This window comes from Cupressus sempervirens, chromosome 1, assembly GCF_028749045.1.
Source record: "Cupressus sempervirens isolate cs-2001-9-10 chromosome 1, ASM2874904v1, whole genome shotgun sequence".
NCBI lineage: Eukaryota > Viridiplantae > Streptophyta > Pinopsida > Cupressales > Cupressaceae > Cupressus > Cupressus sempervirens.
The window spans coordinates 414,194,188-414,221,939 of record NC_143118.1 but is presented as its reverse complement, the minus strand read 5'-3'; positions in this window follow the sequence as shown (position 1 = coordinate 414,221,939).

Below are 27,752 nucleotides of genomic sequence, written 5' to 3'. Positions count from 1 at the left end.
CATTCACCTTGATGATGAAATCTTGAATAGAATCAAATGATTTAGTATCTAAGGAGACAAGCTCATCTTCTATTTTGAAAACATCCTCTTCAGACAAGGGTATTTGACAATCAAACAACAATATGGAGACAATCAATCAAACATCATCCTTTTACATTCCTAAATTTGATGGTCATCTAACCATCATTCTAGGGAAAATTAGAACTTATGCGATGGTTGTTTGACTATCAAATTTAACCCCATCTTTTGCACCAACAACAATAGCTATTTGTTCTCCCTACTCAACTATAGTAACTATTCCAAAATATTTATTTTCTCTATACAAAGATATAAAGTGCCTACTTTCACACATTTTGCTACTACAAGGGAACCCTTTGAAACCTTCTAATTTTTATCATTAAAAGTAACTATACAACCCTCATCATTGAGTTTCCCTATTGAAATTAAATCCCTAATTAGCCTTGGAACATGTCTTACCTCATGTAGTAGCCAATGAGTCTCATTTTGCAACTTAATCTTAACTTTTCCTTTTCCAATGCTCTAATAGGGTCCATTATCTCCCAAATAAACAAGCCCAAAATCCCCTTGGACATAATCAATAAAATAAACTCTATGAGATGTAGTATTATATGAAGCACCCGAATCTAAAACCATGAATCATCAACACTTTCTAAAGATTGAGGCAAAGCATCCTCTTTAGATTTGTTACTTACCACATTTGTCTCATTGTTCCCTTCTAGTTTATCTCCTTCATTATTCTTTTGAGTCCAAGAATTCTTCTTCTTATGTCCTGATTTCCCAGAGTACCAACAATTTCTCTATCCTCTAGATTGAGACCTCTTCCCCTTTGAATTTCCTCTTGATTTCCCATGATTTCTAGAATTATTTCCTTTCTTAGTCATTCTACCTCTACTTTGTGCATTCAAAAGATTTTTTGATGTAGATCCACTTAAAGTTTTCCTACAAGTTTCCTCGCTCAAAATAAAATTGATCACATCATCATATTTTAGGGTACCAGATATGAAAACATAATTATTCATAGCCACTACCAAGCCATTCTAGCTTTCAAGAAAATAACAAAAAATCAAAAGAGCTCTAATTTCTTCATCAAAATTGATACCCATAGAAGATAACTGGCTAGTAATAGTATTAAACTCATTTAAATGATCTACAATAGATCCACCTTCTACCATTTTCATATTAAATAAATGCTTCATGAGAAATACATTATTTGAAGCACAAGACTTTTCATACAATTTCGCTAGGGTTTCCATCAACTCTTCTATTGTATCCATGTTTGTAATGTTAAATGTCACCGATGGTGCTAGGTATAACTAAATACTTCCAAGTGCCTTTCTATTTAAAAGATCCCATTCCTCATTTGTCATAGTTCCTAGTTTTTAGTTTTTCCTCCCAATGGCTTCCATAAGTCCTTCTAATAGAGATAGTCTTCCATTCACATCTTCCATAATTGAAAGTTTTTCTTATTAAACTTATCAACCCTTACCTTTCCCTCATCTTCCATCACTCCCACTTAGCTATGAGACTCTTAATAAATTGTGAGACCCTCCTATAGAGGATCACAAAATAAAAATAAAAAATAAAAAATGATGATGGTCTGGCTAACACAATGACAATAATTTGGCTCTGATACCACATGTTAGGATTAACCTTAGAAAAAAAATAGTTACATGCAAATATAAGAAATACTAGAAAATAGTAGATAGCGTAAAAGAGAACACAAGACACCAAGATTTAATGTGGTTTACCCAATCCCTAGGCTACATCCACTAACAACAGGTCCAATATTATTATTATCTAGTGATTATAGCTTGATTACAATCTATAATCCCTTACAACTCAATACCATCACAAGAACCAATTTTCATATCAGACACTCATCATGAAATCCCTAACCCTAATATTTTTTATACAAGCTTTTGTTGCTTACAAAATTAGGGCTAGAATATATAAAAATAGTAGTCGACACTACCTTATGACCCCATCTTGGGGGTATTGCCTCCAAACCCCTGTAGAAAGAATCTTGAGGAAAACCATGTTAGAAAAACCTTTGATTCTGATTAGGCTTCACATCACAACACTCTATATTTAGTGCATCAACAAATATACCTTTAGTATCTTCAAGCACTTGATTTCTCTTCTTCTTTTCATCTCTCAACTTCTATTGTCTTGCAATTTTCTTCCAAACCTCTTATATAGTGTCTATCTAATCATGAGTTAGATTGGAGAGATCCCAATTATTTATGAGTATGTCTTCCTCTAGATCAATCTCATAATTGGAGGTGTCAACCTCTTTACCCTTTTCCTTTTGAATAGTAGAAGAAATAATTTCCTTTCCTTTGCTCAAATACCCTGTGCTCGATTGACGCTTAACCTTAACTACCATTGCACTTATTGTTGAAACACTAGGTGTAGAAAAAATATTAATAATCTAATAAACAAAAACAATTATAGGAGATCTTACTATTCCTCTCTAAGACTTAGTTTGGCCTATCATTATGAAAAGTGGAACTTGCTGCTCGATAGATGAAGTGGTGGAAACATCATTCATCATTGCACTCGGTAAAACAACTCAAATAGTCAATTAGTTTATCAGTGGAACTATGTTTACCTTAATTGACTATGACTTGGTAGCAACATTCTCTAAGTTGGATGCACTAAGAATTTTCTTGGAGAGTTAGGGAGGGAGGCCATTATCTCTACTACAATCTTCTTAGGATCTAAGTCTTGAATGATTTAAATTTTAGGAAGATCTCCACTTTATATTTGATCCTCCTCATCCTCCTCATCATTATCCTTTTCCTTATCATCATCTTTCTCCTCATCCTCTTTATCATCATCCTTTTCATCATCTATTTAGAGCCTCCTTATTAGGGTTTACAACATTCAACCCATAGATGTTTTCCATGCATTTATATTAGATTACAACATAGATTCAATATCATTAGACAAAATTAGGATTGCATTCAATTTTGGGGTTAGCTTTTGTTCATTCTTTTTCAATGCTTCCTTAACCTCCTTATTTGACAAATTTGGCATGGTTTTCCTCAAGATCTATTCCCTAATATCTTTGGAAACATATATAGCATTTTCCCATTGATGTGCAACTGCCTTTAGTAAGATATTAGGAACTTGTTTAGTCAGTTCTTCTAGAGATTATTACACTTACCCATTTTAATCACTAGGGCTTCTTCAATATATTTTTTCTCTTTTTTACTCCTTGTTTCATACTTGAGGTATTTGAATTTAGACATACCTCCTCCATCTTGTATTCTTCTTAACCTTTCTTCAAAAGTGGGGCCAGACCTTTTGAAGGTTACTAGCTACTCTTCATCTTCTTCTTCATCCTACAATTTGAGTTTCTTCTTGGAATTGGTAGGTCTTCTTGTGAAGAAGGCATAAGAAGACTTCATAAGTTTCGTTACAATTACATTCCCCTTTTTCATTAGAGGCTCTTCTTCTACATGTTCCTCTTTTCCTTCCTCTTCTTTAATATCATCCCCCTTTCCTTTTTTTAGCAGAAAAGGGGAACTAGATTTCTTTTTGTACTTTATAATTTTCTCAACCTTCCTTCTATCTCTCTTTAAGATTCAAGGAAGCTTGATTTCCAAAGAAATCCTAGTCTTAGCCTCTTCATAAGTACCAAAATATGGTGCCTTAGGGTCCACTAGCTCATTAACAAGAGCATCAATGATATTTCTCATGTCATCAATGTTTGTCTCGTATCCAAGAGGTTTTACCCATGCCACTCTTGGTCTAGCTACCTAGATATGCACCTTGCCACAATCCAAAAGTATATCTTGTTCATAGTCATCAACTAGTTATTTGGGAATTATGAATCTTCTCTGCATTCTTTCCTTGAATGTTTTAAAATATGCACCCATGATGCCATCAAAATTATCTCCCATATTAGCAATAAAATCATTTATCTGATATACAATAGGTATATCCTTCTTCCACACCATAGTGCCCTTCGAAGGAAAGAATTTTTGAATATATAAGAATAGACATGTCAAGAGTGAGACAAACTTACATGGATTAGTCTTTGACACTTAGATGCTCTCCATGTTTTTTCTTAGTTGGTCTAGTTGCAACTTGGAAAGGTCAAATGATAGATTTTCTTTAACCACCTTGAATGCTAGGTCAATAACTTTGCATGGAACACTATTAAGTTTTCTAGAACTATGGATTATTGTAAGCAATCACATGGATCCTAAACTTAATTTCCATATCAGTAACCTCATTTAACTTCATTCCTCTATCATCCCACTTGGAAAGAGTACATGTCATAAACTCGATTAAGGATAAACCTAATCCACTTTCAACTCAACCTAGGGTTTCGGTTGTTTTTTCCTTGCCGATTATAGGTAATTGATTAATCCTATGAATCATCTTCTTCATGATCTATATAGGTTGGTTGAGCTAGAGTACATGTCATAAACTCGATTAAGGATAAACCTAATCCACTTTCCTTGAAAGTTTGTTGGCAAGAAAAAAAGTGGGTTAAACCCTTTGTTGCCAAATTCTTACACTTGGGTTTCAAATTACCATTCACACATAATGCCTCACATTCTTGGTTTAACTCTATGGTTTCCAATTCTTGGATTGAATAATGATAGAATGACCTAATATCATGAATCAATAGTACCTTTGGAGGGATTGAGTGTTCTCTGATTAGTTCAAGTTCCTTTGCAATTGCTAGACATAGTTTGAATGTTGGGGTTTCACATTCAACAACTTTGGCCAAAATCACAGAACCTTTCTTCATTTTGTTGCTAGATGAAGATGCAATATTGGCTTGGTAATGCAAGGAAAATTCTTCAAAAAAATTATTGTAAATTTCTTGGGGGCTCAAGGATTCTTTTCTCTAATTTTTTTGAAATTCGCAGTGAAAACAAAACCTTTGACTTCTTCCTTTTAACTAAACTATGTCTTTAAGACACCATTAATGAATTGTACTTAAGATACCTTGGTGATATCCAGTTCAAATCAGTAGGCATAAGATGCTTGGTAAAGTTATCAACTTGGCTAATTCTTCAACTTGGTAGATTCCTTCACTCAGTTAGGTCTCTAAACTCATTATACACTATCAACACTTCGTTGGAACTCTAAACTCATCATCTTCATCCAAGCTCAGTAACATTTGGCAACCTTACCTTGCTTGGTAAGATCTTGTAACCTAATCTTTCTCGGTAAGGTCTAAGATATTACTTCATCTTTCATCCAACTTGGTGATCCTAGTGAATCTAAAATGTTGATTTAGATCTTCTTGCTTATTGAATGGAAATAGTATAAGATATCTCCTTGGAATCATAGATCTAGTAATCTCCATGGATAACTAGTTTAAAGTGGTTGAGTCACCCAACTCATTGACTTGGATGTCAACACTTTCATGATTTTGACTTACATTCTCTGGAGATTTCTTTACCCATTGTTGCCTTATTTGAATTTAAATATTGTGAGTCTTAGCTTTATTCTCATTTTCAATTGCAACTAGATTCATACAATTCTTGGCTAAATGATCAAGTTCTTTGCATAGAGAATATCTCCTTGTAGGGTCTCTCTTCCTCATGTGAGTTCTTATGCAATTTTCTCCAATGTTTCCATACCACATAAGTAACATCTACATCATGTGTTATAATCTCAACCAAACATAGCTTTCACAAATTATTCTACTAGGATCCAATTCTTGTTCTTGCATTTTAAGGATTTGTGCTCTTTTTGTTGCAATTAAAATAGTTCCTTCAAACTTAGTTTTCTTTGTCCATTCATTTCCTCTATGTCCATGCTTGTTACAACTATAACACTTTCCAATGAATCTTTGTTTACCATTGCTCCAACATTTATTTGATGTATGCCTTATTTTCCCACAATGATCACAAGTAGGCCTTTTGTTCTTCTAAGCTACTTGTTGAGATGATCCAACTTTATCTATATATCCTAGTCTAGCTTTTCCTTTGTATCTTGATTGAATATTTTTATCCACCTGATTCATTCTTTCTTGAGATTTCAACTTCCTCTCATTGGTTTTCTTTTCTATGCTAATATTGTTTTGTAATCTTTCATTCTCCGTCCTTAAGTTGATAAGCTCTTGAATTGCACAATTGAGTTAATTAATGATTGGTTGGATGGGAGGAAATAATAGTGGCATCAAATATACTTGGTGAAGAGATAGGTGATGAATTTCATGGTCCTTCTCTTTTTTCTTTTCAGTTAGAAAACCCTTCTCTTCTTTTTCTACGTCCTTTTTTCCCATGTTTTCACACATTCTGACTGGCTAAATTTCTTGTTCTCTTTATATATATCTAACTTCTTCATGAAGATTGAGATTATTTTCAAGTAGGTCTTTGATTAATATATCAGCTTCATCTAAAGTTGTGTCTTGGAAAATGTCTTCAACTCTTTCTTCTTTGTAGAGATTGTCATTCAGTTGTGTTTCTAGTTCTTTCCTTCTTTTCAAGAATTGAGAGAGTTTCTCCTTCATTTTCTTGAATTATCCCATGGCCAATTACATATCCAACTTGTCATTTTCAATATCTTTGTCTAGAATATATACTTCCATTCCCTTTGATCTTTTCTCAAGATGCTAAACTTCTGATGTGAGAACCAATTCTTTGATACCAATTGTTGGAAATATAAGGTAGGCTAGGTTACTGAGAGGGGAGGGGTGAATTAGGAACCAATAAAACTTTTAACTTAATTCACCAATTAATCCTTCATAAAATATTCTAATCTAATTGCATGCATAAATAATTGAAATAAATAAAACATTTATAACACTTGAGACAATATTTGGTAACCCATAAACCTTCTAAATAGAAAGTAAAATTGGGGTGGGGATGATATCCACAAGATTTATGACTATAGTATAAAGTTATCATGTTAAGGCTTGCAATTAATAGCTTCTTGTGATCTACCCTATTAGTATAAATAAGGATTGTTAACTCCAACTTGTAAAAGGATTTATATAATATAATGAAGTATGCATTCAGTTAGGAGATTCAACATTAGGCTATTAAGTCCACCTTGTTAGAGGATTTGACTGATGCACCTTTTTAGGATGAATCTGAAGTTGATCTCCATTGTATAACATGGTTTGTAGTATGAGATTCCTTTGATGTAAAATGCTCACCTTCATCTAATGGATGAGACTTTGCTCTTCGCTTATGTAACTTGTATCCTTTCTATTATAATTCACATTCATTATGCCTCTTACTTGGATATGATAAGATGTATTAAATATCTATGTGTGTGTGTGTGTGTGCGCACGCGTGTGTGTGTGTGTGTGTGTAGGCATAAATATATATTTACTATTTACACTTTACTTTAGTTTACTTACATTAATTCATTAGCATATTAGTTGTCATGTAAACACCTAGGAGTTTGTATATTCACATGAGTTATCATGTAGACAACACATTTGTTTGCACTCCAATTGAGCACATGTTTTCTACTACATCCCTTTATGAGATAAAACATTATATTCTTATCCTCTCATTGTTACACGTACATTCATGCACAATGGAGAATAATCCACTCTTTCGTGGACATGTGCTTAGTTGTGATGATTATCTCTTTTCTGACTCCTAGTCATCATAATTGCCCTTATATATAGGCACTTCTATTGTGTAATTATGTAATATTTGTTATCATTTTGATCATTATTTAGATTCTCACTTGATCACTATTTGTCTTTCTAGTGCTATCTATTGAGCTTCATGATCTTGCCATTGAATTATTACCTTAGGTAAATTCTTACATGGTATAAGATCCATGAGAACTTCATTGCATAGCCATTGGAGAGCTTCATTTTTTAGGGCCACAATTTAGATCTGGGATATGCATAATTATTGGAAGTGTTTTGAGTAAGATCTGACATTACCATTGTGCTTGGGTGGCCGTTTACATAAATTTTGACTACAAATTTGCCTATGTTGCGCAAAAATCAGTTCGAGGCAATTTTGTTTTGCAAATCAGACTTGATGGCCTAATTTGCCTATTTGGATAATTACATTTTCCCTTCTTCATGGTGAGTTTGTAAGATGTGGTGAAGGTCAAAATCATTTTTAATGACTTTAGTCTATGGTTTTGATGAAACAATTATGATCCTAGGCATTATTAGTGTTCCATATCAAGCACCATTCTTTGCACCCATTGGTAGATCCACTTCCTTGCCCCACTTCCATACTGACCAGACTTTAATCACACTATCATAGCTGATCTGAGTCCATCTCACTAATTGCAGACCCATCTTGAAACTTTTGTATCATATAGATCATTGTGGACTCTCGATCTGATCATTGATCTAATTTTTGATAGTTGATCCATGCATTACAGCCATTCATTTGGTGATTTACCATGAGCTCAACCTACGTAAAATGATCCAAGACACCAAGCAATTGAATGATCTTTGATCTAAACCAACTTGGGAGGAACAATACATTATGATAGAACAAGAGTCCTAACATTTGTATGGAATTTGGAGGTATTGTCTCCAATCAATAATAATTGAATGTGATTTCCTCTAACTTTACTGCATTTACTTTGTGGTGAGCTGATCACTATAAAAAGTCATTGAAAATCTCAATCCCTAACATTAGTTTTGGCACATTGATCACCAAACTTCACAACAGATCATAATCATATGTTTACGATTCAACATTGCTCCAAATGTGATATATTTGTTGATTGACCTTGCCCTTTATTGACTTGGAAATCTAAGACATGTTTGAGTCATTAAAAATTACAATTAGCTCTATATTGTGCATTGAACATATTACCAGACTCTATGGTAATGTTTCATTTAAACTTTGTATCTTATTAGATTTCCTCTACTTTAAACTTAATGCTAGTTTGGATGTCAAAGGGCACTTTTTTTGAGTAGGTTGTAACCATCAAATTTAGACTCAATTTTTTTTGACATCAGCAAATGCTTGAATTTTGAACCCTTCACCATATTGATTTTTAGTTTGGTAGTCCAACTTTGTAGGGCCATAAGTCACTCATCCAAAGGAAAAAAATAAATTAATTTTTGGTAGAATCTCCTAAATATTTCAATGATGTAGTTTTTTTTTGGTTTTGATGTATGGATTGAGTAAAATTCACAAATTTTGGTGACTAGTGTTGAAAAATCCTTCTTTTTGCAACTTCAAAGGCTTAGTTCAAGCTCATACGAAGACATTTTCAGGTGTCATTTTTTTTAGAAGTGCATAAATTTTTGTCTACTTTCCATACTCGATATCAATTTAGAGATATTGTAAGTAGATATTGTACTTTTGATATTTGGTCATTTTTTACTATTTTAGTGCTTGTACAAGTTTAGATCCTTGAGAGATCTGGTGTCTTATGTACTTGAGTCTTCTATAGCTTCATCTTCTCTATTGTAACCATGAAAATCAAAAGTCCACTTTGGTCTATTTTGGTAAGTGGAAATTGTAAATGCACTATATATAAAGTGCCAAAAGCATCACTTTCGAGGGGTTCTTTGATTGAGTAATTTTTTGGGGTTGTCTTGTGTTCTTGTGCCTCTCTTTCTCTCTTGTGCTCTTTTAATTTTGCATCATGGGTTCACATAAAACTCTAGTTTTAACTTCACACAGTTATACTACATGTATGGAGTAGAATAATGGAAAAGGGATTAAATCTATATGTCTATGGTAAAATTGTGAAAACCCATTGATGTTGATGTACAAGTTGAATGGAAAATTAAAGACAACTAGGATTTAGGAATTATTATGAGTGGTGTTTATAGAGATCTTTGCTACCACATTCCAATCTGTAAGGATACCAAGGGTGTTTAGGACAAACTTGAACGGTTGTATGGTAAGGTGGACAAGGAAAAGGGATTCAACATTGACGATGATCTACTTCTATTGGACCCTAACAATTTTGATACAATTCAAGACTATGTCAACAAAGCCAATGAGTTGAGACAACTACTTAAGGATTGTGGTAATCCCATGAAGGATGATAGATTGATTCATCACATCTTGAAGAGGCTACCTTCATAGTATATATCTTTTGTTTCGAGTTACAAAACACACAAGTTGACCATGGAAAGTGCCTTTACTAAGCCATCATTTGATGCATTTTAAGAAATTTTGATGTTGGAACAATCCAAGTTGACAGATATGGGAATTATGAAGTCATCAAAGTCTAAAGCATTTGTGGCTAGTAATGAGAACCAAAAAAATCAAGGCAACAAAAGTTTCACCAACAATAAGAAAAATTAGTGGAAGCCAAAATCACAATTAGAGACACAACTATCTTTCTCCTCACAACAAGGAAATTCTTCTTCCAACAAGAAGGGAAATAACAACAAGAAGGATAAACTATTTTGTGCATATTGCAAGAATAAGAGAATAGATGATTTGGAAAAATTACTTAGGAAGAAAAAAATCAATGTTCCAAATTCTTCCAAGGATTCAAATCCATCCATTTCAAAGGGAAAAGGGCAAGCACTTATGACAAGTTTAAGTTCTTCAAGGGAATGGATTCTTGACTTAGGTACCTCACATCATATGGATTCTTCAAAAGGACACTTATCTTCACTAGAGAAATCTAAGGTACCTCACATATTTGTAGGGATTGATACACAAGTGGATGTTGAAGGGAAAGGGAAAGTTGAGATGGAAAATGGAGAGTTCAAATATGTTCTCTATGTTCCTAACCTTATCACTAATCTCCTTTCAATTTACCAAATCACTCACTATGGAGGTGGAAATAAAGTTGAGTTCTTTCCAGATTTAGTAATGGTACAAAATCTTAAGGATGACTGATTGGTTGCAGAGGGTAAACTTAATCATCACACAAGGGTTTTTTCTTTCTCCCACTTTCTGCCTTTGAAGTCTCCTTCACGTATCCTATTGAAACATTCACAATAAATAAGTAAATTATGGCATGAGTGGTATGGACATCTTTGCTTCTGCTATCTTCATCGACTTAGCTCAAAAATATAGTCAAAGGTCTACATACAATCAACTTTTCTAAGGGTGAATGCTCAACTTGTTCAATGGATATGCATCTAGAAGAGAAGTTTCATAAAGAGAAGTCTTGGAAAAAATCAATATTTCTTGAGTTCATTCACACTATTCTAGTGGGCCCTTTCCCAATGACATCAGTTAGCAAGGGTTGCTATGTCCTCACTTTCATTGATGACTTTTCATGCTACACATGGATCTACTTTATTGATCACAAGAATGAAGTGTTTAATAAGTTTCTAGCCTTCAAGAGTCATGTTGAGAAGCAATCAAGTAAAGCCATCAAGTTTCTTTGTATGGACAAAGAAAATAGATATGTGAACTCAAGACTTAGAGATTTTTGTGAACTTGAGGGTATTGATCTTTAGAATTCTATAGCATTTAGTCCATAAAAGACAAGTGTTGCAGCAGGGAGGATTAAAACACTTAAGTCAACCTAAAGTTCTATGATTCAAGCTAATTTTCTTGATCCATTACTTGAGGTAGATGCTATAAGTAGTGCCAATCACATCCTTAATAGATATCCTCATAATTTCTTAAACAAAATGACTACTTTTGAGGCATGGTGCAGAAGAAAACTAGTTGTGAAACACTTTAGAGTTTTTGGTTGTCTAGCATGGGCACACATATCTTCAAGGGAATCCAAGGAAACACCACCAAGGCCTTGTACTTTCATTGGATATGAAGAAAGTGTTAAGACATATAGACTTATGGATCATGATACTCATGAGATATTCATAGAGGGGAATGTTCATTTTGAGAAAAGTTCACTGAGCTTATCCTCTAATCCTCTCCATACTTTAGACATTGTGGAAATTGATAGTGATAAAGGTGATAGTGATTCAATAGGCTCACTTGTGGTGGATCCTTTTGATAGATATAGGACAAGGTCACAACATTAGTGAACTCCACATGCATACATTGCTACAATAATAGGTCCACATAATTTAGTACATTTGGGTACACCTTGTCTTTCAATTCTAGCATGAGGGGATGACTACTTGATAGACATTTTAAGTTTTTTTGTGGAGTCCTACATAGAAAATTTGGGAGACATTATAGATGATATATATCTTCTCTTTGGTGAAGAAGATCCTTCTCTAGTTGTTGTGATAGAAGATTCTAACCATCTTGTCCATTCTCTACATGATCAATATTAGAAGGTTGATATTATTGTGGATCCTTATGTAGAGCAGTTGCACAAGGTCTCTTTATCATTTGAGGAGACATTTGGTTCTTTGGGATATGTTCTATATCCATCCTTTGTAGATCAAAAATTATTATTTTTAGTAGTGTTTGAAGGGGTGATCATCAGTATTGATACATGGATAGTTGAGAAATTTTTAAAGACACCATTCATCTTGAGGATTCTTTCTACACATTAGGAAAGCATCTCATATGTACCTATGACATTGTTTCATCCTAAGGGGAGGAATATTATTCAGCAATATGGATCAACTTCTACATTCATTTTGGAGAAACTATCACTAATAGACATTCTGCATTGAGGTGGGACTACCTTATCTCCTTTCTTCTTCTTCAACTTCTTCTCTCTTATTGCGGGGGGGGGGGGGGGGTTCTCTCTCTTCTGGGATTTTTTCCTTCTCATAATTTTTTTTTTTACATATATGATGTGTCTTCATTACTCCATCCATCCATGCATCTTATTTTTTCATCTCTCTTTTTTGGGGGGAGGATTTTTCTCATGAGGTTTTCTCTCTTTCTCTACTTTATCTGAGTTTGCATTCTTTTTGTATTTTGTACATGGCTACCTAACATGGCCTAGTAGCTAGGACCCATCATGTATATACCCAAATAGTATATTGATTCAATCTCTCATCGTAATTTTTAAAAGAATGCATACCTAATCTACTTTCCTTGAAAGTTTATTAGCATGTAAAACATGTGGGTTAAAGCCTTTGTTTCCAAATGCTTGTGCTTGGGTTTCAAATTACCATCAACACATAACGCCTCATATTCTTGGTTTAACTCTAGGTGTTCCATTTCATGGATTGAATAATGATAGAATGACCTAACATCATGAATCAAGAGTACCTTTGGAGGGATTTATGAGTGTTCTCTGACTCAGTCAAATTCCTCTATGATTGTTAGACATAGTTTGAATGTCAGGGTTTCACAATGAACACCTTTGACCAACATCTTAGAACCTTTCTTCAATTTTCTACTAGATGAAGATGCAATATGGCTGAGGAATGCATGGATAATTATTCAAAAAATCTATTGTAAATTTCTCAAGGGCTCAACGGTTCTCTTCTCTATTTGCTTTGAAATTTGTAGTGAAAAAAAAATCTTTGACTTCTTCCTTTTTACCAAATTATGTCTTTAGGTCACCATTAATGAATTTTACTTTAGATAGCTTAGTGATAGCTAGTTCAAATCATCAGGCATAATATGCTCGATAAAGTTATCAAGTTGGCTAAGTCCTCAACTTGGTAGATACCTTCACTCAGTTAGGGCTCTAAAATCATTATACACTATCAACACTCGGTTGGAACTCTAAACTCATCATCTTCATCCTAGCTTAGTTAGGTCTTGCAACCTTACCTTGCTCAGTAAGGTCTATGATATTACTTCATCTTTCATCCAACTTAGCGATCCCAGCGAATCTAAAATGTTGATTTAGATCTTCTTGTTTTCTGACTAGATCTGGTATAAAATATCTCCTTTGAATCATAGTTCTAGTAATCTCCATGGATAACTAGTTTAAAATGGTTGATTCACCCAACTCATTGACTTGGATATCAATAATTTCATGACTTTGACTTACATTCTTTGGAGATTTCTTTATTTCTGCCTAATTTGAATTTTGATATTGTGAGCCTTAACTTTCTTCTCATCTTCATTTGTAGCTTGATTCAGAAAATTCTTGGTTAAATGACCAAGTTCTTTACATGCAAAACATCTTGTAGGGTCTCTCTTCCTCATGTGAGTTCTTATGCAATTTTCTCCAATGTTCCCATAATCAACACATAAGTAACACCTACACCATGTATTGTAATCTCAACCAAACATAGCTTTCGCAATTTTTTATACTAGGATCCATATCTTGTTCTTGCATTCTAAGGTTTTGTACTTTATTTGTTGCAGTTAAAACATATTCCTTCAAACTTAATTTTCTTTGTGCATTCACTTGCTCTATATCCATACTTGTTACAACTATAACACTTTCTAATGAATCTTTGCTCGAACATTTATTTGATGTATGCCTTGTTTTTCCACAATGATCACAAGTAGGCCTTTTTTTTCTTTTGAGCTCCTTGTTGAGATGATTCACCTTTATCTATATACCCTAGTCCATCTTTGCTTTATATCTTGATTGAATTTCATTATCTATTTCATTCTTTCTTTCTTGACATTTTAACATCCTCTCATTGGTTTTCTATTCTATTGTAATCTCTCATTCTTTGTCCTTAAGTTGATAAGATCTTGATTTGCACAATTGAGTTGATTAATCAAATCTACTTGTTGAAGAGATAGGTGATTAATTTCAAGGTCCTTTTCTATTATCTTTTAAGTTAGCAATATCTTCTCTTCTTTTTCTATGTCCTTTTGTTCCATTTTTTCACACATTCTAATTGAGTGAGTTTCTTGTTCTCTTTTCAAATTTCTAATTCCTTCATGAAGAGTGAAATTATTTTTAAATAGGTCTTTGATTATTATCTCAGCTTTATCAAAACTTCTATCTTGGAAAATGTATTCAACTCTTTCTTCTTTATAGAGATTTTCATTCTATTGTGTTTCTAGTTCCTTCCTTCTTTTCAAGGATTAAAAGAGTTTCTCCTTCATTTTCTTGAATTGTCCCATAGCCAATTTCATATCCAACTTATCATTTTCAGTAGCTTTTTGTAGACTATATACTTCCATTACCTTTGATCTTTTCTCAAGCTGCTCAACTTTTGATGTGAGAACCAATTCTCCAATACTAATTTTTGGAAATATAAGCTAGGCTAGATTACTGAGAAGGGAGGGGTGAATAAGGAACCAATAAAACTTTTAACTTAATTCACCAATTAATCCTTCATAAACTATTATTACTTAATTGCATGCATGAAGAATTGAAAGAAATAAAATAGTTATAACACTTGAGACAATATTTGGTAGCTCATAAACCTTCCAAATAGAAAGTATAACTAGGGTGAGGATTATACCCACAATATTTATGACTGTAGTATAAAGTTATCCTATTAAGGCTTACAATTAATCACTTCTTGTGATCTACCCTATTAGGGGAAATAAGAATTTTTAAGTCCACCTTGTAAAATGATTTATAGATTATAATGAAGTATGTACTCAGTTAGGAGATTTAGCATGAGGCTATTAAGTCAACCTTGTTAGAGGATTTGACTAATGTAGCCTTTTAGGATGAGTCAAAAGTTTATCTCTTCTTTGTAACATGTTTTATACTAAGAGATTCCTTTTATGTAAAATGATCACCTTCATCTGATGGATGAGAATCTTCTTTTCCCTTATGCTACTCATACCATTTGTCTACTAATTCACATTAATTATGCTTCTTACTTGTTACACATTCTTACTTGTATATGATCAGATGTATTACATATATATCAATCTATTGGTGTAAATAAATATTTACTATTTAAAATTTACTTAAGTTTACTTAGCTTAATGCATTAGCATATTAGTTGGCATGTAGACACCTAGGAGTTTGAATATTCACATGAGTTATTATTTAGACAACACAGTTGTCTACTACATCCCTTTATGAGATACACCTTTGTATTCTTATCCTCTCATTGTTGCACATACATTCATTCATAATAGAGGATAATCCACTCTTCATGGACATGTGCTTACTTGTGATGATTATCTCTTTTCTGACTCCTAGTCATCCTAGTTGCCTTTATATACAGGAACTTCTATTATGTAATTATCTGATATCCATTATCATTTTGATCATTATTGAGATTCTTATTTGATAATTATTTGTCTCTCTTGTGCTATCTACAGACCTTGTTGATCTTGGTGTTGAATTATTGCCTTAGGAAAATTCTTACACAATGTAATTAATTACCTTCTATAGTTGGCTACAACACCAAATTCAAACAATCTTCACTAAGTCATCTCACTACTCACTCTAGTTTTGAAGACCACTCAAGTGATATTTTGACACTTGGCAACATTGTCAACTTGGAAATCGCTGGCACTATATTGACACTTGTTCTCAATCTACATTTATCACTCAGGAGTATACATGAACTCAGTTAGCACTTGGTGACTTGATGAACACTAGATAACTTAGTAGACACTTAAGGGCTCACTTGAAACTACATCTCAGTCAACACTACCTTATTTGTTCTTGGTTAATATTACTATGTTAGTAGACACTAATAATATTGGCTACAATTACAAAAATTTGTTAAAACTACTTCCCACATATTTTATACTATTGAGCTAGATAGACTCTGTGAAGCTCAGTAGCAACTTATTTCTACATGAAATGCTTAGTAGACTTTGTTAAACTTAGTAGAAACTTCATTCTTCTTGAAAGGATCAATAGACTCTATGAAGCTAGGTAGAAATATAAAAAATCAATGTGATTAAGTGTTTAGTCATTAATTGACAAATGATTTGACCTTAATGTCAATAGATGTGGCATCCTGTAGATTTGGTAGCTTACTTCTAACTCCTATGTGGACCTATCCTTAAGTGCACCTGATATTTTTATTCTTTGCTTGGGTTTTTTGTTTACTCTTCCATTATAGGACCTTTAATATAATTAATTTCCTAACAAGACAACTTTTTTCTTAGCTAGCTATATAAGAAGCTATGGTGGGTGTAGGAAGGCAATAGAGGGAAAATATCTTAGAGAGTAGAAGATAGAAGATGCAAGCTAGGACTCTAATTCATAATTTTCTTTTTACAAATTTGTAACCCAGAAGGCCTCACAATTGGGCATGTTGTTTCATATATATGTGAAGTTAAATAATTACACCTTTGAATGTTGTATTTTGCATGTTGTTCCTTATGGTGTATTTAAGTAAAGATTTTGTGTGTAACTTTGAGAAAGGTTTTTATTTGGAGAGTTAAGTTGGGCTCATTTCACCTTCTTACTATTTCCTATAAACCCCCTTGCATCAACATAGTAGACCTAATATTTTAGATATATTTGGTATAGTTGTGAGAATCTCACTGAATCCTAAGGAGACACACATTACTTCATTTAAGAGGATATTTTTTTATTTAAAGGGAACAAAAGAATATGGACTATGGTATAATAAAGAAGGTGATTTTGGGATAAGAGTTTATACTGATGTAGATAGGGTACAAAATGTTGATGATAGAAACAATAAAAGTGTTGAATATTTTTTTTTAAGAGAAAGGTTTATTACATGATTGAGCAAGAAACAAAGTTTTATATCACATTCCACTATTGAAGCTGAGTATATTGATTTTTCTATTAATTGTTCAACTATTATTTGGATTAAGAAAGTGTTGAATTGTATCCAAGAGAAAGTCACAGAACTTTATTACTATCTATTGTTATAATATAAGTGGCTTTAACATATCTAAGAATCTCATGATGCATGCAAAAAGGAAGCACATATATATGAAGTGTCACTACTTGAGGAAGAAAGTACAAGATAAATAAGTTAGATTTGACTATGTGAATTCTAAGGAGACAATTGCAAACATATTCAAATGTCATTTCCGAAGAATTCTTTTGATTATCTAAGACGTAAGTTATTTATACCGATACCAAATCCTTGTTACTCATTTTATCTACAACTAAGAATCTCAACCAATTACACAAACTTATGTTCAAGACCCTTGTTTTTCCATTTGTCTATGGATGAAATGTAGAACTTAACTTCAATAAAGTGTCTATTTTTTTCATAAATTCTTCCAAAAATAACCAAAAAAATTACAATCTCTATAAAAAATAATGCTCCTTAGTAATCCATGCAATATAACAATATCCTAATAGATAATTTACAATATGTAAAAAATTGGATGTCTTCTTACAAGGTATAAAATGTTCTATCTTAAAAAATCTACCCAGAACATAAAAATATGGAATCATGCCCTCTTATTATCCTTAGTAAAATAAGAATAAAATCCATGCATAAATCACTCCATGGTTTCTAATATACTAAAATATATGTATACGATCCCATATTCTAACTTACTCCTTTTGCAACATGAAAAATTCAACAACTCATTACAAAATTATAAACATCTATCCAAAAATATGGCCAATAATGATTTTCCTTAAGAAATTTTAATGTCTTATAAATACCAAAATGTCCAACCAATCCATCAATATGTTTCTCCTTAATCAAATTAACTCTCATAGATCCCTTTAGTATTGCTAAGTGAACTCATTTGAACAACATATCTTCTTAAAGGAAATAATCTTTATAATTTTTCTTAGCTGATTATGTCTTAGTTCTCTTCACTCTCTCAACACCTCATTAAAATTAGGGTTAGTAGCATGCAATTGTTTCATCTCATCAAAGCAGAGAACTTCAATTTTTATCTCAATTAACAAATATCTTATTATGCTTAATGTATCTACAACTTGATTAATACTCCATTCTTATTCTTGATCACAAATGTAAAATTTTGCAAGTACTAAAACCACTTCATATGTCTCTAAAAAATTATGTTGACTTCTTAAATACTTCAAAAATTTATCACAAATATAGAGCACCGACTCTTTAGGAATAACATAATCTCTTATTATTAAAATCTTCATAGAACTCTTGATCATATACAAACTAATTCCTTTTATCATCATTTAGCTTCTCATTAAATAAAACAACCTATTTCTATTATTGATTCAATACATCTCCAATTGCACTACAACTTGCATCATACTCAACTCGAAATACCTTATTGAAAATAGGCAAAGCTAAAACATGTAATTTGACAACTTGTTGTTTCAATGTGTCAAAAAATTTATCAGCTCCATGTGTCCTTTGGAAATCCTTTTCATCTCCCTTCATTGTCTCAGTCTTAGAATTATAATCTAAAACAAAATTTCTAATGAATATCCTATATAATCTTTCCAATCGATGAAATGATCTTACCTCACTCATGTTCTCATTTTTAGGCCACTCAATAGTCACTTTAACTTTCTCAAGATCAATTTTCAAACCATCAACACAAATCAAAAATTCTAAATACAAAATTTCCTCCTTCATGAATGGACGCTTCTTCAAATTAATCAAGAAATTATCCTTTTATGGGTCAGTGCAAGAAGTTGGGTCTCACTTTTGGCCAAAAAGTGGAAGTGCTTTTCCTGTTTTGAAATATTTTGTCAATTGATGCCAAAATTTGAGCCATTTAGAGATTAAATATAAAAAAACTTCAAAAATAAAAATTGTAGTGCCGAGAATCTTCTTTTTGAATATGTAATTTATTTGTATACCCATATGATGGATTTTGTTTTGGTAAGGATCTTCAAAAACCACTTTTTCAAAATGCATGTTTTAGGACCATACCATGCTCGTGTATGGACACCATAATTTGACACAAATGAATGAATTTTTGTGAATCCTTTTAAATGGAGTTACTTGACACACCAAAGATTGATGAGAATATTTTTTTTGAATTTTTAATGAATAATTTTATTATTATTAATTCTTAATTGGCTATAAAGGAAAATTTTAAAACCTCTCGTGTATGGACACCATAATTTGATCAAAATTTCACTTTTTTTTTTTTTTTAAACTTCAAAAGAATTGAATGTAGATTGATGACATATAAATTAATTTAAGAAAAATTATAAAATAAAAAAGTTACTAAAGTTTTAGTGAATTTTGCTATTTTATATTTAGGTACCACCTTTGATAAAAAAAAATACAAAAATAGTAAATACAATCATAACACTAGAAAATTTATATTTTTGAAATCAAGACAGTTTGAGCTCTAATGGGTTTTTGTTTCGTAAAAAAAATTGATCTAGAAGACCCTCTAAAAATTATAGCAAGGCATGAATTTGTCAGTTCAATGCCTTAGCCAAATCTTGAGAGGCCAAGGCATAGGCTTGGTCTCACCAAGCCTGTCCCAAACCAAAATCTAAGGCAAAAAAAAAAAAAAATCCCGCCTCATGTTGTAAGAAATGGGCACCCGTAATTTGAATTTCAAAAAATGGGTACCTGTTTTGAAAAGCTAAAAGCGGCATGTAAAATCTACCAAAAACTTAAAAAATTGAATTTTTAAGAAATGGGTACTAATTTTTTATTTTTAAAAAATAGGTGCCCGTTTCTTAAAAATTCAAAATTTTAATTTTTTGAGAAATGGGTACCTATTTTTTGAAAATAAAAAAAGGCTACCCAATTTTTAAAAATAACAGGTGCCTATTTTTTAAATTTAGGGTCGGGCACCCGAGCCAAAAATAGGTGCCCATTTTTAAAATTGGGTACCCGTTTCTAAGAGGTCTCATTCCGTAGATTTGACTTCCATAGAATTGCGACCCAACTTTGTGCATTCACCCTTATAGTCTCTATAACACTTGTCTAATATGATAAAAATGGTCTTCCTTAGTCTTACTAATTATCATAACATCATCTAAATTTACAATCGTAGACTTACCCAATAATTTCTTTAAGACTTCATTCATCAACCTCATAAAAGAAGTTGGTGCATTAGTTAAACCGAAAGGCATAACCAAAAATTCACACAAACCTTCTTTTATCTTGTAATTATTCTTCCACTCATAACCTTATTTGATTCTAATATGAAGTCCACTTTTCAAACCATTCTTTTCAAAATATCATGCTCTACTTAAACTATCCATTATATCATCTATCCTTAGCATACAAAACATATATTTCATCATTATCTTGTTAATAAATTTTCAACGGGTACACATTCTCCACTCACCATTTTTCTTAGGTTCCAATATGGAAGATATAACACATGGGATCATACTTTTTCTAATTACACCTTTTTGCAATAATTCTTACACTTTCTTGATAATTTATTCATTCTTGGTATGTGTCAATTTATATGGTGCTTTTTTGGGATAACTAGCTCTAGGAATCATTTATGTACAATGAATTATACCCCTTACAATTGGTAAACCATCAGGTACATTCTATAAATAATCTCTTGATACTTGAGGAGCAACTTGTCAACTTCTCTTGGAACATAATCAATTCTAGCATTACTTAGCATACTAGGAATTGTAGAAAAACAAAAATTCTCTTTCCTAACATCTTTCACAAATTTATTTCCATTAACTATGAAAAAAAATGCTATGGTATGATGATGTCAATGATTTTCATTAGGTGACTCTATCAATGGTATTGAGACTTGTCTTTTTATATTTGCACCCAAATAGTATATTGATTCAATGTACCATCATACAATGCTTGTCTGCCATACTGCCAAGGTCTACCCAAAAAAATATGGCAACAATCCAAAGGCATAATGTCACACAAAAAATCATCATAATAATTCCCAATCTTGAATTTTACAAAGGCATCATTCACTTACCAATAACTTATTGTCATCCTTGTTCCAAGGAAAACTTCATAGGCTTTAAAGTGTCTCATCTATTGTAACCACAACTTACTAACTCGCTCTTTCGATGCTAAATTTTCTTAACTACTATTGTTTGATAAGCTTAACATTATTTTCCTACAATCCTGTATCTGTTCATGAAAAGGATTCTCCATAGGATTAATCCTCCATTAGTTTTCCAATTACACAAAGTTCTCCTTACCATCAAATCTTTCCCTTTTCTCAAGTCCATTTAGTTGTTTCAAATCTTTTACATAGACTAAAGTATTTTTCCTATTAGTTTTAGCTTTCTTCCAAGAATAGTTACACTCAAAGGAACTATGTCTCTCTTCACCACATTTGAAACAATTTCCATGAAATCCTCTTCTTCAAAAACCACCTTGGTAACAACCACCTCTTCCTTGGTAAGAACTACCACCTTTGCACCCAATCTTTCCTTTCTCATCACTTTTCCACTTAGATTTTTCCTTATCTTTTTTTTCATCATATTGTTATATTTAGTATTTTCTCCATAAAATCTACCTTTACCTCTCTTAAATATTCCTCATCTACCTCTTTGTATTTTTTCATGCTCCTTTATCCACATCTTCATAATTTTCAAGGTATATTGATGTGCTTCTTTCATACTATCCAATTTTACAAAACTAATATCATCTTGAATTTTAGTTACCAGAACATTAAAATATATAGCCAAATTGTTTACCTCATCATCAAAATGTCTTGATAAAATTTCTAAAATGTAGAACTCCCAAGTATAATATTTCACACTCATATCCTTTTCCCTCAGAGTCTACATCTTCCTCAACAAATTGACTTGCTAATGAGAAGGGATGAACTTCTTCTTCAATTTATTCACCATCTTCACCAACATTCAAATCTACTCTTTTCATTTCCCCTTTCTATCAATATGCAAATTTTACTACCAAAGAAAAGCATGGCCTTTCAACTTGATGTATTCTATCTTTACCTTCCTATGATTAGGGGTGCCTTCAAATTTAAATAACTTCTCCATCTAAGAGCTCTAGTCCAATAAAGTGTTGGAGCCCAACCTTCCATCATAGCTAGTAACATGAAGAATAGGATTAAAAAATTCCCTGCATAAGAATATTAATTAAATTTCCTCATCACATTTCACCTCAAGTTCAAGGTTAGGTTTTCTCCTAGTTCTCCTTCACCATTACTAACATAATCAAGGTGTGCTCTTATTCATTGGGTTTCCTTGAAAACATCAAGTCAATATTTAACTTATCTTAACATGTCCATAACTACATTATCAACATATCCTCTATTACAAACCATTTTGATTATAGGTTTTAGCAAGATCGTAACCCTCTACAAGTTGTAGGAGAAATTTCAAATTTGCTACCTTACAACCAAATTAACTTAGGATTCTACATGATCAAATCTCCACAAGGAAAAAGCCTTTCTCTGAAACCAATTGATGCAAGGAGGAAGTTGAAAGGTAGAGCTAGAGACTTGCCTAATAATCACCCAAAGCTTAGTTAGTTAAATGGAAGCAATTCACAAATAACAACACCAAAATGAGAGATAAAGAACCATATTTTATTTATTCTCAAATTTTATCATACATGTTCTCAAATGTGAGTCCTTTCAGGTTACAACCAATACAAAGATCCAAATACATAGAAAATATCCCCCAGCATACAATATCTACAATCTTCTCATCTAATTCCCCATATATTTTCCTCTAGCCTAACACGAAGACCCTCAAATTATACTTGCTGAAATGGCTTACAAAAGTTTTTAGATTATAACATTGGAGAAGGCTAACCACATAATGGTCTACATGCATCCCATTAAAAAACATAGTTAAATCATGACAACAAACTAAATACAAGGGTTGGATCTTAATTAATAACCAAATAAACAAATCAGTCAAAGAAAAACACATCATCGAACAAAATGTACATAAAGATTCACATAGGCACTCGATGAACATAAAATAGGAACCACTCAACAAAAAAAGGACCTAAATCTCTCAAAAAATGAAGACAAAAACACATCTATCAAGCCAACAATAATAAAGCCACTAAAAAGGTTCACAATGATAATTGAGTATATATCTATTGAGAAAAATAATAGTTCTATGCTCCTGCATCATTTTTTTGAAGTAGATAGGAAATTTTTAGGCACCTTATTTTTTATTTACAATAAGATCTCATTTTGATTAAACTATAATTTTATGGAGAATGCACATAGAAATGTAATATTTGGAAGGATTCATGTATTAATGAGATTAATGGATACATTTTTTTGTAGAATCCTATAATGATGTTATACTGCAAGAAGTTTTGCAATTGATTGTGAAGATATTTTTTTGGTCACATATTAGCAAAAGGCCTTTCTTTTCTCAAGAGGGTGAAGATATTTTTAAAAAATATGGAAAATATATCATTTTTTATTATGATTTACCTTGAAAGTAATGTTTTTTTATGAATAGTCCCTTCTCTATTAATAAAATATTAAAGCTGCATATTCACAAAAAATGGTTGAAGGGATAAAAGATCAGCTCACAAGAGTACACTCAATAGCAAGGCCAAGTAAGCTATAAAATATTCATAATTTTTGATAAAAATGGTTGGTTACAAGAGGAGTTCTATCCAAGGGAGGAGGATCATGGAAATCATTAGAACCCCATACATCAACAAGGTTAATGTGATGGTCTTGTAAGGACCATGCATCAACATAATCTTCTTTTTCTTTTTTTCTTTTTCCTCATTACTATGACGAAAAATGGCCAAAGCCAGGTGGGGAAAGGACCATTTGGAATAAGTGGCCTTAGGCCATGTGGAACCACCACCAAAAGTAGCCCAAGTAGTAGAATTGAGATAAGCAAGTGCAGGACCTAAGACTTGCCAGAGCCATGTCATAGTGGAGATGTCAAGCAGAAATACTAGCCATCATTCCCATTAATAGGAGAACAGTAGGGATCCTATAAGTAGGATGTTCAAGAGTTACAAAAAGAATAGCTACTAATCCAGCATTGGCCACAAGTTAGAGTATGATCAATAGAGCCAAAATCTGGTGGCCCTTTAGCCACCATACATGGTACACTCCCCCAATGGTTGAGCAGATCCTAATGGTGGGCCACCTTAAGAGAAACATTAGTATCCCATACTTGACTTGGCATCATTAGATTACTATTGATAGATGCTTTAGTATACATAGTAATATTTATATCTAGCAAATATGAGTCAAAAGAAAAAAATTCTTATCCTTCCAAATAGTGAAAAGAATCTCCATCCTAAAAGCATGCCAAAAATGGGTATAGTTGAAGGGAATTATGTGAGAATCTACTAGAAAGATCATGTCCCAATAAAATGGCTTTGACCTTAAAGGCTTGAAAAATTATGAATCTAAAGCCATTATAGCTTAGGTCTATGATAAGAACCAAAAAGTTTGGAGGAAAGACTTAGGTTGCCCATAAAAGTGACAATGAGGGTAATGAATTCTCAAGTCCTTGAGTTGAGGACCTAGAGGAAATCCATGGAATAAAACACACCAAGAAAAGTGTGTAATATTTGTCTCGGTGATGGGATTCCAAATAGTATTAAAAATGTATCTCTAGTTTTGTTGTAAAAATAAGAGATGCCTTAAAAGTATCAACCATAGGCAATAGTGATGCCAGCCAAATGTATCACATCTTTGGCTTGTAATTAATAATAGGAGTAGACAAGTACCTCTTCTAAACCTTCAACAAAGACTTAACATGCTGAATATTGTAATACTTCTTCTAACAATAATATTAAATAGATAACTCCATTTCAAATAAGCATTTAATAAATAAATTAGTGAAATAAATTATCAAACATATATATAAATAGAGTAACAAATCAATTATTAGATAACTAGTAACCAATAAATGAATAAATATATATTGGTTAAATATGATAATTGTATAATGAATAAATAATATACATTAATTTAATATATATTAAAAATTAAACTATTATCAAAAACCATTATATGTAATTAATATTGTTAGTGGCTAATCTTAAACAATAATAATCAATTCCTAAAATTAATGAATGAGATTAATAAATTCACATGCATGTGGGTCAAAAGAAGTCATTATAAACTAACAATAAAGAGGTGACACTATTTCACAAATTATGGGATAGTATATAAGCCCTATCAAAACCAAATAAAAGAAGGGTTAAAAAAATTGCATATAATATGTATTGGGGTAGATCCCACATATTCAATGGTAGTCAAAATAGAATGAACCAAAAATGAGTGGGAAAATATGAGGACAATGAATTATTAAAACAAAAGTAGTACAAAATTATATATCCCCACATATGCCAGTGGGAAGAACAATAAAGAGATCTATAAAGTCAATGATAACTTATAATGGTGGACATATGTAACACTCAAAATATGAAGTAAGAAATGTAGAGTATATTTTATGTTATTTAACTTTTTACATATATATATATATATATATATTTCAATAAAGAATTGTGTGTCTTTGTGTGTGTCTACACGCACATATATGTATGTATGTAAATATACAGACATATATATGTGTCTATGTATATGTGTGTGTGTGTGTGTGTGTGTGTACCTACATATATATGCATATATACTTATATGTGTGTGTGTGTGTACACACACACACACACACACACACACACACACACATATGTTTATACATGTGTGTGTGCGTGTGCGTAATGTTGCTATAAGTTTTAATGTAATATTTATTTTGAATAATTATAGTATTTTGTGATATAATTTAATGTTAAATTAAAAGAATGGTATCAAAATTGAATAATAAGGAATTCATCTAAATGAAATAATCAATATGATTGCTTATTGAAGGAATATTTGATTCCTTTCTATCAGTCCATGGGACTAACATATGCAGATTAATGAGACACTTATCATGGGGTATGTGATACATTAATGTCTCCATCTAACCACTGTGAATAGGATCAATAAATGATCTCCATGTACCAAAATATTTTGATAATGTCAACATATGCATATGTGATTGTGCCACAAGAGCAGTTATAGGTGTTGGGCATATGAATGATGTTTACATATTGTTTATGGGGGGTATTTTAATAAAAAAAAGTAGGGTATATTTTAATGTTTTGTTATCACTTTAGTAAAGGATTAAATAAAACCTTTATAGGTCTGGTGGTTGCAAAAATTATTTTTTAATTGCTTACCTGTGTTTATATATTCTCCCCAAAACGTTTGGGAGAGTATTTTTTTTTCTTTTTTGTGGGAAGAAGGTTGAGATATTGTGAAGTTATTTGTACTCTACCTTGAATAGATGAAATAAATAAAATTGTAGTGGTTTCCTATTACTTAAGTTTATTTTCTATTCACACTTCAAATTGATTAGAGATGCATATCATATTTATTGGATTCTTTTGAATAAAATAGTAGTGGCATTTTTCTTTTGTGTAGAAGTCATTGCTACAAGAAGCTAGACTCATGCAAAAACCTCTGGAAGTTAGTTTGACTAGAAATGCCACTTGCTTGCATGAAAACCATGTGAGGTGGCCTGAGTGTGGTAGATAGTGGATAGAAGGAATGTACAATATTTTCTTCATGGTCATTTGCAGGAATGGGCTATGAGTTGAAGAAATGCATGTTTAGTAAGACAACATCTCTATGTGTTTTTCGTGAATGAATGGATGCAACATATAAGGTGTTGTTTGTGTTTGATGTTTCTATCATTTATCTCATGAAATTGTTGTAGTTGTCTCTAGTTTCTTCTTTCCATTACATAGTGAAGCTAGTACAGACTTTATTCATGTTTTCCCCTCACCAGATTGGCTTCAGATAGAAGGTGTCCTATCTAAAAAGAACCTCAATTGGAGCACTCCATGTGAAGACTATGGAATAGCTAAGGGTTAGGAATCCCAATTTGGAGACATCATTAAGGTTGGGGTTATATTACAAGGTGGAACAATATGCTTACACTTGTTATTTTATCTATTCTAACAATTTTTTTTGGATCATGGGTGAAAGTAAAAAGTTGTGTCACCTTTTAGGCTAACTAATCAGAATGACTAAATTTGAGTATTTCTATCTAAATATCATTTTTTTTCAAACATATAATCTTGCTAAATTTATTCTAGCTAAATTATATATATCTTACACTTTTCCAAATGAAAATGACTATTAAATGCATGTTTTATCATAGTTAATATCAAATTATCGAAGAAATTTAAATATTTTAGAAAATTGATATTTCAATAA